The following is a 12,454-nucleotide window of genomic DNA, read 5'->3' on the forward strand; positions in this document are numbered from 1 at the left end:
AAAATCCAGAAAAGAGCTGTTAAATTCTACAACCACCTAAAAGGAAGCGATTCCCAAACCTTCCATAACAAAGCCATCACCTACAGAGAGATGAACATGGAGAAGAGTCCCCTAAGCAAGCTGTTCCTGGGGCTCTGTTCACAAACACAAACAGACCCCACAGAGCCCCAGGACAGCAACACTATTAGACCTATCCAAATCATGAGAAAACAACAAGATAATTACTTGACACATTCAAAAGAATTTACTAAAAAACTGAGCAAGCTAGATTGATATTTGGCCCTAACCAGAGAGTACACAGTGGCAGAATACCTGACCACTGTGACTGACCAAAAATTAAGGAAAGCTTTGACTATGTATAGAGTCAGTGAGCACCGATGAGACAGACCCACAGAGAACCACCAACCCAGGCCTCTGGATCCCATCTGACTTGCTCCCCTGGTTCTTCACCACTATAACCAGCAGGATTGTGTCTGTATTGTGTGTATGTGTGTGTGTGTGTGTGTGTGTGTGTGTGTGTGTGTGTGTGTGTGTGTGTGTGTGTGTGTGTGTGTGTGTGTGTGTGTGTGTGTGTGTGTGAGTGTGTGAGTGTGTGAGTGTGTGAGTGAGTGAGTGAGTGAGTGAGTGAGTGAGTGAGTGAGTGAGTGAGTGAGTGAGTGAGTGAGTGAGTGAGTGAGTGAGTGAGGAGGTTTTAGTGTTGGGGCGGGGGGAAGGCGGTGTGATATCAAGCCACAATTCGGCCCCCTACTGCTTAACAGCCCTGTTAACCAGTCCTGATGATTACAGTCTTCATCTGAGAAAAGGTCTGGACCCCTAATCTCACTGTGCTACTGCACACACACACACACACACACACACACACACACACACACACACACACACACACACACACACACACACACACACACACACACACACACACACACACACACACACACACACAATGGCCTCTCTCCCGATCCTGCTGCTCTATGCCTGTTCTGTTATCATATGAAAACGGAGGGATGAAATGAATCGATGGAGCTCAAAGCCCAGGAAATATTTCAAAGCCCATGGCTTCATCCCAAATGGCACAATATGCCTTACATAGTGCACAGGGTTGGGGGTTCTGGTCAAAAGTAGTGCACTATGTAGGAAATATGGTGCCATTTGAGACACATGCTAAAACTGTGGTTAGAGATTTTGTGATGCCCTGAAATAGCATCTCATTACCTGGGAGATATGTCACATAATACCCCGTTTTAAGCGCCTGTTGTTTTGATTCAGCACTACTGAAAGGTGGACAATTTGTTAACACTTTATTATGAAGGGTACCTACATAAGGACTTCATATAACATTCATAACCCACACATAACTCATGCATAACCCATTCATAACCCATACATAACCCATATATAACCCATACATAACTCATTACTAATCCATACATAATTTATACATAATCCATTCATAACCCATTCACAATCATTCATAACCCATTCATAATCCATACATAAGCCATACATAACTATACATTACCCATTCATAACCCATACATAACCCAATCATAACCCACACATAATCAATAATCAAAAACAGCACAAGCATAAAAATAAAAAAGCTTATATCAAAACATTTTATGTAATTGTATTACATCCAAAAGAGAGTCTAGACAGATATGGCCAATCAATACATTTGAATAAAAATAGAAAGAAAGTTAATCATTTAAACCACCTAAATATACTCACATTCACTAAATATTTAGCATTTAAAACTCAAACATTCATTCCCCAACAGCTTTTTCAATAATCCTACAGAATTGTTATCATTCTCCATACTTTATAGTCCAATGCATTCAACATTATGCATGCCCACCATGGTATTGAGCAGCTGCTATTTGAGAACTCATCTGGTTTAGAAATCAAACTCTGGTTATCTTATTGCAGAGCACATAGTAAAGCTGCTTTTAAAGAAGATTATATTGCAATGTATGCTATGTGTAGGCTATGACATATGTATTGGCTAATGTCGTTTTTAAACCTCCATTGTAGCATACATGACACACACACGACACACACACACACACACACACACACACACACACACGCAGTTAGTTACTTGAAATTAGAAAATTATGCCTAAACATTATGCAAAATTGAATTCATTGATCGAGAAAAAGTTCATGAAACACTAGCTTCCTGAGCAGGCACAATGATGTTTACAGTATTAGCTGGCAAGGCTAGTCAACTGTGGCTAACTTTCATTATTGGTCAGCTCCAACGGTTCGGTCTTTATCTATATTATGCTGAAACAATCCACCCTTAAGATTATTCAGCATGTTAAGAACCCTTTTGACAGTAACATCTGTTACCCCCAATAACTAATTTGCTGTATGCACAATAACCTTCATCGTGGCATTTTTGCTTCCCACAACATAAGTCGTGTTGATAACCTTACCAACGAGAGCTATGAAGTTAACTTTATTCACTATCCTTTGACACAACACATTCATAAGCGCAAGATTTCTGAACAGGTCTCTAAACCATGCCAGGACCAGCAGAAGCACCAGCACCAACAGTAGGTCCACTTAGTACAGGAGCAGCCATGGAAGAAGCTCCATCAGTCCGCGCTGTAGTTCCACCATTCTTTCTTAAAGCCATATCAAAAGGCTATTTCATCAAAAAATGTGGATAGTCAGGTGCATAGTAAATTCAGAACCGCTGGAGAGCAACATAATAAACTAAAGCACTGATCATTGGGAACGAGATCAGAATGACTGCTAAGGCTTGATCTATGAATTCAATTATGAAATAGGTAGCCTGACCTACAAAGCTAAAACAATCCATATGTTCAAATCAAAAGGCCTGATTAACATGACATTAATAACACACCCACATCCTGAGTCTCTGGAGCAGACACATTCAGAAATCAAAAGATGGTTTAGTATTTAGTTTAAAAGCTCTGATGAAGGCCAAGAGAACAAGAAACACTTTTCAATGAGAAAACAGAAATCTACTTTGGGTATAAAAAAAAGAAAGACTTCTGGTTTCAGAGATGTAGCCTATGATGCAATACTCCTGATAAATTTAAGGAGAACAGCAACTATTTAGCCTACATTTGAGCACCACCCCAGAAGCTTGGCTATTCAGCATTTTCCTAATTAAGCAGCCTAGTTTTGTTGTTTGACTACTTGAAGACAACTAGGGCCTATCACTCGCAGCCCACTTCTTCCAATAAATTGTAGAAAGTGTGCATCTAATCCTACTATATGAAGAGCCGAGATGAGTATAACATCCTGGCATTTAAACTATACAAGATTTTAAAAAATTCACATCATATTAAACATCATATTTTGGCATACTGAGAATGCGCCACGCGTGATTGCGTCGCTTCCCGCTATTCGTTGATTTCGGTAGCACATCTCTATATCTGATGATCAGCTGTTGTCAAAGCCAAAATGACATCCAAGCATTTTAAGTATACTAGATTTTCAAAATGTTGCTTACTATTAAACTTTTTTTTCGCACCCTCAAATGGCCTGCTGTTTAGGACGCATGTATGGCAATTCAGACAAAGCCACTCAACAGCTTCTGTTTCAAGAAAAAAATATGATAGTGAACTGATGAGAGCAAAAGTAATATTGATGCTGGGGTCAACACAGTAAATACTGCAAAACGCCAATGCACCTGCACCCACATGCATGTATATATTCACGTGCACATGCAAACACGCACAGATGCACGCACAGATACAGATTTGGCGTGGGTCCTCAGATCCTCAAAAGGTTCAGCAGCTGCACCATCGAGAGCATCCTGACTGGTTGCATCACTGCCTGGTCTGCTCGGCCTCTGACCGCAAGGCACTACAGAGGGTAGTGCGAATAGCCCAGTACATCACTGGGGCCATGTTTCCTGCCATCCTCGGCCTCTATACCAGGCGGTGTCAGAGGAAGGCCCTAAAAATTCTCAAATACTTCAGCCACCCTAGTCATAGGCTTTTCTCTCTGCTACTGCACGGCAAGCGGTACCGGAGCGCCAAGTCTTGTTCCAAGCGGCTTCTAAACAGCTTCTATTTCCAAGCCATAAGACACCTGAACATCTAGTCAAATGGCTACCCAGACTATTTGCAGTGCCCCCCTCCCCCTCACCCCATCTTTACACCTCTGCTACTCTCTGTTGTAATCTATGCATAGTCACTTTAATAACTCTACCTACATGTACATATTACCTCAACTAACCGGTGCCCCCGCACATTGACTCTGTATCGCTACCCCCCTGTACATAGTCTCGCTATTGTTATTTTACTGCTGCTCTTTAATTACTTATTACTTTTATCTCTTATTCTTATCCGTGTTTTTTTAAATGGCATTGTTGGTTAGGGGCTCATAAGTAAGTATTTTACTGTAAGGTAAAGTGTAAGGGTAAAACTAACCTGTCTCACGACGGTCTAATCCCAGCTCACGTTCCCTATTAGTGGGTGAACAATCCAACGCTTGGTGAATTCCGACATCGGCTGTAGTTTTCGGCGGATGTGACTAGTAAAATTTGATTTGATTTTGATTTGACAGTTGCACATACACACACACACACACCAAGACCCCCCCCCCATACGTACACTGAAACTCTTAACTGAATGCACTTCCTTGCAATGGACCACACGTCAGCAGTATTTTTCCACCATGGATTTAAAAGCCTACTCTGCCTCTCTGAAAAGGGCACCAACCACACCAAAGGCCTTGGCTAAAGGTCTCCAGTAGACTTAAGTCAATAAGCCAATACATGACTGGAAATACAACAAAAAGTCTAACTTTATCCATAGAAGTACAACTGTTCTGGGAGCTATGCAACAGAAGGTAACACTTTCTTTGAAGGGCTGTGTCATTCCAAACTTCATCCACAACGCTGTATTCCATTTTGTTTAACTCAAGTGATACTTCTCTGTGTGCTTTCTCCTTCCAATTGTGGTGATATAAAACCAGTGCATGCTCGCACGCGGAAAAGTAATGCTCAAGTCCAACAAAATAGAATGTAATGTTTAGGTTAAAATTTGGAATGACATACCTTTATGTGTAAAACATCTAAAGACCTGCATATCATTTACATTTGAGTAATTTAGCAGACGCTCGATCCAGAGCGACTTACAGTAGTAATTGCATACATTTCATTTCATGCATTTAAAAAAATTAAATAATTGTACAGGCCCCTGTGGGAATAGAACCCACAACCCTGGCGTTGCGCACACCATGCTGGCATTGCAAACACCATGCTCTACCAACTGAGCCACAGGGAAGACGCATGACAGCTTCATGGTAGTTTTCAAATCAAATTTTAATTGTCACATTCTTGGTAAACAACAGGTGTAGACTAAAAGTTAAATGATTGCGTACGGGCCCTTCTCAGCAATGCAGAATACAATAAAACAAATGATTATAATAACAATTTTATTTTAATAAATGCACAATGGTCAATGATAGCTTGGCAATGTATATGGGGTAACAATACCGAGTCGATGTACAGGGGTACGGGGAAATGTAGGTATATATTAAATGTAGGAACAGTGCCTCCGGAAAGAACCCTTGACTTTTTCCACATTTTGTTACTTTACAGCCTTACTCTAAAATGGATTAAATAAAACAATTTCCTCAGAAATCTACACACAATACCCCGTAATGACAAAGAGAAAACAATGTATTTGAAAAAGAAAAACAGAAATACCTTATTTACATAAGTATTCAGAACCTTCGCTATGAGACCCCAAATTAAGCTCAGGAGCTTCCTGCTTCCATTGATCATCCTTGAGATGTTTCTACAACTTGATTGGAGTCCACCTGTGGTAAATTCAATTTATTGGACATGATTTGGAAAGGCACACACGTGTCTACATAAGGTCCCACAGTTGGCAGTGCATGTCAGAGCAAAGTCATGAGGTCGAAGGAATTACCCGTAGAGCTCCAAGACAGGATTGTGTCATGGCACAAATCTGGGGAAGGGTAACAAAACATTTCTGCAGCATTGGAAGGTCCCCAAGAAGACAGTGGCCTCCATCATTCTTAAATGTAAGAAGTTTGCAACCACCAAGACCCTTCCTATAGCTGGCCGCCCGGCCAAACTGAGCAATCGGGGGAGACGGGACTTAGTCAGGGAGGTGACCAAGAACCCAATGGTCACTCTGTGTCATAAATATTGCCGTGTTGAATTGACCAAACCGCAGCAGGAATGTGGATACTCATCTTTTTAATATTTTAGAGCAAAGTATACACAGAAAACAATAAACACGAACGACTCCAGACAGGCTAACAGGCTACTTACAAAATCATAGCAGTGTTAACCTGTTGGGGGTAGGGGGCAGTATTTGCACGGCCGGATAAAAAACGTACCCGATTTAATCTGGTTATTACTACTGCCCAGAAACTAGAATATGCACATAATTATTGGCTTTGGATAGAAAACACCCTAAAGTTTCTAAAACTGTTTGAATGGTGTCTGTGAGTATAACAGAACTCATATGGCAGGCAAAAACCTGAGAAGATTCCAAACAGGAAGCGCCCTCTCTGACAAGTTGTTGTTCATCTTGGCTCTTTTTATTGAAGACTGAGGATCTTTGCCGTAACGTGACACTTCCTACGCCTCCCATAGGTTCTCAGAACCCGGGAAAAAGCTGAATGATATCGAGGCAGCCTCTGGCTGAAACACATTATCGCGTTTGGATAGTGGCTGGTCAGAGTACTCTGAGACTCACGCTCGTGCACGAGCGTATTTATTTTCTCTCCCTTTGTACGTATACAGGCTTTCCCGGTCTGAATAATATCGCTTTTTTACGAGAAAAATGGCATAAAAATTGATTTTAAACAGCGGTTGACATGCTTCGAAGTACGGTAATGGAATATTTCGAATTTTTTTGGTCACGAAATGCGCCATGCTCGTCACCCTTATTTACCCTTTCGGATAGTGTCTTGAACACACGAACAAAACGCCGCTATTTGGATATAACAATGGATTATTTGGGACCAAACCAACATTTGTTATTGAAGTAGAAGTCCTGGGAGTGCATTCTGACGAAGAACAGCAAAGGTAATAACATTTTTCTTATAGTAAATCTGACTTTGGTGAGTGCTAAACTTGCTGGGTGTCTAAATAGCTAGCCCTGTGATGCCGGGCTATCTACTGAGAATATTGCAAAATGTGCTTTCACCAAAAAGCTATTTTAAAATCGGACAAATCGAGTGCATAGAGGAGTTCTGTATCTATAATTCTTTAAATAATTGTTATGTTTTTTGTGAACGTTTATCGTGAGTAATTTAGTAAATTCACCGGCAGTGTTCGGTGGGAATGCTAGTCACATGCTAGTCACATGCTAATGTAAAAAGCTGTTTTTTTATATAAATATGAACTTGATTGAACAAAACATGCATGTATTGTATAACATAATGTCCTAGGATTGTCATCTGATGAAGATCATCAACGGTTAGTGCTGCATTTAGCTGTGGTTTGGGTTTATGTGACATTATATGCTAGCTTGAAAAATGGATTATTTCTGGCTGGGTACTCTGCTGACATAATCTAATGTTTTGTTTTCGTTGTAAAGCCTTTTTGAAATCGGACAGTGTGGTTAGATTACCGAGATTCTTGTCTTTAAAATGGTGTAAAATAGTCATATGTTTGAGAAATTGAAGTAATAGCATTTCTAAGGTATTTGAATAACGCGCCACGGGATTACACTGGCTGTTGAGTAGGTGGGACGCAAGCGTCCCACCTAGCCCATAGAAGTTAACTTAGTCCAAGAAAATATTACAATATTGTATATAGTTTGTTTTCTCACAGGATGATAAGGCAATGCAATGTGCAGGTTGTCCTTCCAATCGGGGTATCAGTCAAGAGAGGATAGTCTGCTACATCGCCAGGATGAAGGGCCACCCAATAGGGAGATGATTGCACACCATGGGGGTGCATATGTTCCAAGTTGTGGCAGCTCTGGAAAACTCTGCCACACAGTTTCCACTCATTGTGGAGTAAAACAAAAATCGGAGATCTCTTCAACATGTCCCAAAGCCTAGAACCAAGACACATGGAGAGGCAGCCTTTAGCTATTTTACCCCCAGCCTCTGGAATAGCCTGCCGGAGAACCTGAGGGGGGACAAAACTGTGGACATATTTAAAAGAGATCTTAAAACATATTTTTATAATTTGCTTTTCCTCAGGGTGCTTTTTAGTTGTTCAGTTGGTGTCATTCTTTTGTTTTTTTATCTTATGTTTGTTCTGTTGTAAATATTTCAGATTTTATTTTCATTGTTTTTTATTAGTTAGTTCCTGTAAAGCATATTGCGTTGCATTCCATGTCTGAAATGTGCTGTATAAATACACCTTAATTTGATTTGATGTACAAAGTCAAGAATAAAAACATCTCCAACTTTGCACTGGATCCTGCCGTACTCTAAGTGTTTCGCTTTCCACACTAATTCGGTTAGGGTTGCAGTATCTGGTGCAATAACTGGCCTCAGCTTCGACGGGATTGCTTCAGAGCCCAAAGTGCCACTCGATCGGGACTACCAACATTTATTTACCTGGTAGCGCTTTGCAAGGCCTTTGGCAATATTTTGGTACTGTTTCCCACCGCTGCTACTCTCTTGTTATCAGCTATGCATAGTCACTTTAATAACTCTACCTACTTGTACATATTACCTCAATTACCTCAATTTACCAGTGCCCCCGCACATTGACTCTGTACCGGTACCCCCCATATATAGTTTCGCTATTGCTATTTTACTGCTGCTCTTTAATTACTTGTTACTTTTATTTCATATTCTTCTTATTGGTAGTTTTTATTTTAAATTTTTTTAACGGCATTGTTGGTTAGGGACTCGTAAGTAAGCTTTTCACTGGTTCAATGTCTACACCATTTCAAGGTCTACACCTGTTGTATTCGGCGCATGTGACTAATACAATTTGATTTGATTTGATTTGAAATGCCGTCATAACAAGCCACATTGGCGGATGGCCATAATCCCATGACTCTGGATCAGAAGGTTGCGTCAACGATTTGTATAACTAACCCAAGATAGACCACAGCCTGTTGTTTCCAATGGGAGCAAATTAGTAGTGGGAAGAACATCAAAGGAGGTGGGCAGAGCCAAGCATGAGCTAGCGAGATCCTATTGGCATGTTTTACCATGTATTTGCATATTTCCGCTAGGAAAAGCCTACTCTGTGAAGTGCGTGTGTGCAATAACTAAATTTGCCCTTGCACTCCTCCTAAACAAAGCAATTGTTTGAAACTACAAAATTGTGTCCACTCTGTTCGTAACATATTTTAGTTTTGGGAACAGAAAACGACTTACACACAAAACCCCACAATGACAAAGCAAAAATAGGTTTTTATACATTTGTGGAAATGTATAAAAAATATATTTATATATCATTTTTACATAAGTATTCAGACCCTTTGCTATGAGACTGGAAATTGAGCTAAGGTGCACCCTGTTTCCATTGATAATCCTTGAGATATGTCTAAAACTTGATTGGAGTCAACCTGTGGTAAATTCAATTGATTGGACATGATTTAACAAAAAAAGAGAGAGGGGAATGAGTCTGGGGTTTCGATACTTGTTCTCAACAGGCGTGCTGCCTGGGAATGGGTCCTCTTCCTTTGGGGCAAAGAAAAGGAAGAGAGAGACAGGTGAGTCAAACAATACCTAGTATCTTCTTTGGTGTTGGATCGAGGCGCTTATCATACTCATTCCAGTTCTTCTGAGGTCTAGGCTTACCCTCTGCCTGTCTGCCCAAGTGCTCGAGTGACTGCACCTCTACGTATACCCATTTGGAGTAACAAGGGACAGGCGGGACCAATTCCAGCTGCCAATTGGTTGCAGCTCCTGGACTGGGTAGTACTGGTGTTGAATCACCAGCCCCAGTTGGGGCCTGTAGAGCTGTCCATGGTGCTAACTGACCTTGGCCTCTCTAGCCCTCTGGAGCTGACCCAGGTCCTGCTCCTTCCTTTGTAGCTCACTGCTGGCCCTGTCTTGCCACAGTCTGAAAACTTTCCAAATGCACTGTAATTGAGATCAAATGTTTCAGTGATGAGAAAATTTGCAGAATGTTTGCTCCATCTTCTCCCATGGCCGGCCACTGGTAGTGAGTGGAAATGCCAACTGGATGCTTCAGATTTATACATCTGGTGAAATATCTAGTTTTGTTCTATCTGTGGTTGCATGTTCGATCCCAGTGGTAGACACTAATATGTTTGTATTTTTTTAACCCTATCACAAACCTTAACCATTCGGAATGAGTGTCTAAACATAATATTTTTATATTTGGAGAAATGAAACGAGAAATCAACCCAGGGTGTAAAAAAATACTTTGAAATTTGACGTTTGGAGCAACTTCGAAATGTGAGTTCTACAGTGAGACTTTGAGAGCTTGTTGATAAATCTAGGCTACATAACAACACAAAAAGCCGACACACGACACATTTTTATGCTACTCACTTTTAGCATACACATCTGGAGCCTCATTTATAACCGTTTGCACAAAATATCACAAAAAGCTGTGCACGCACAAAAATATTGAGATTTATAAAATTGGCACAGGCCATGCATACACGTTTCGCATTATAAATCTGTGTAAAACTGTGTCTGCGTGAACAAGCATTATAACTCCGTCTGAAAAATGTCTCTCATTCAACTTTCATGGTGACAGTAACACTCTTATTTGCTTTAAACTTTGGAAGTATTGGAATTAGGCCAAGACAGTATTTAAAGGATATAGCAATGGTGAACTTGATCAAATGTCTTTGGGGGTGTTGGCAGAATGTTTTCTTTTGCAGTGACATTTCCTGTATCTGACCATTTCTGAAATACAAAAACAATTGCAAATTGTTGAGGATCTGTAAACAGATTCTTTGAATTCAATAATGTTATCTATTTACCACTGGGAAGTGGGTCCAATTAAATGAGAGATGGGATGAATGGTACCCTATCCTAACTTTTTGGAGGCCTAGTCAGAAAAGATGAGGAATGTATTATGCAATGATCATGGAATTGAAATAAAATAATATCAAATATTTCTAATTATTTTAAAATGCAGAGATAAAATAAATGGATTTTCGCTCTTCAAACTAACGGCAAATAATTGCATCTTATTGTATTTAGCTAGGTTATTTTTTTTATGAATAAGAGTGTCATCATATATTCCTACACAAGGCTGCTACTAGGTTACTGTTGCTATAATTGCAATGCAAGAGGATAAGCACATTCTCATGTCAAGTTCAGTTTTTATAAATACCAACTGGTCGCATGGATGTTTTGAGGCATATTCTGTGCTTCTGAGTTGTTCTGAAAGGCAGGTTGACGTTTATTGCCCTGGAGGCAGCACTGAGCAATTTCTGCTAGATGGGCCAGCCGCAAAGTCAAAACTGTAGGTATTGTAAAAGTGTATGAAACAAATAATTTGCTTTTTGGTCTTAATTTATGGTTAGGGTTACGCATCATGGTTAGCAGTGTGGTTAAGGTTAGGGTGAGGTTTAAATTCAGATTTTATAACTTTGTGGCTGTGGTAGCTAGTGACCACTCTGCAGAGCTGTCTCCAGAACAAGATAATGATGAAAAAGCTCAAGTTTGTGAGAAAGAGGCTTGATGTAGCATTGGGATGCACGACACAGACGCTTTGAGGCTTGTGTAACATTTTCAGAGCAGTTTGATCTGATTAAAAAGTACCTATGCTTGCATCAATTCCCACATGATGCCGCCCCACCATTTAGTTTAAACGAAAACATGGGGGTTTGGCCCAGCCACAGCCGCTGGTCTGCCCTTGGGGAAATGTGTGTCTTTCTGCTAAATCCCACCCACTCAAACAACCTTTGTTGTGCCTTGCTCTGAGAGCCAGTGGAGTGAGAGGAAGCAACTCTAGCTGCTATTACTGCTGCAAGACTCAAACACAGCAGACACAGCCAACACGCATTGGCAAGTGACAAATTCACAAATAAATGGCCAACGTTCTCCTATTCAGGTCAGTGTGGACACTGCTGCCTTCATAATCAAGTTAACCTGCTAGCTACTTGCTAGCTAACATTAGCTGCTAACCTTTTTATATTAAACAATGTAGCTTTTTATAAATAAACATTAGCTGGCTAGCATATTGTATTTGGAATGTTTTGTACTTGCCTACTAATCTCACTGCAACCCCCCTACAGGTCGCTGATCACTACTTTGTTTCCTTTTCTGTGTCCCTCTCCTCCAACCCTAACTAACCACTCAGCCCCTACCCAGATGGTCATTAGCCATCGCAATATTTGCTGTCTTTCTCCCACTACTCTCTCCTCTTCTATCCTATAATCTCTCCCTTCTGCTACAGTGGGGGGAAAAAGTATTTGATCCCCTGCTGATTTTGTACATTTGCCCACTTACAAAGAAATGATCAGTCTATAATTTTAATGGTAGGTTTAATTGAACAGTGAGAGACAGAATAACAACAAAAAAATCCA

Source organism: Salmo salar, chromosome ssa01 (assembly GCF_905237065.1).
Source record: "Salmo salar chromosome ssa01, Ssal_v3.1, whole genome shotgun sequence".
Classification (NCBI taxonomy): Eukaryota; Metazoa; Chordata; class Actinopteri; order Salmoniformes; family Salmonidae; genus Salmo; species Salmo salar.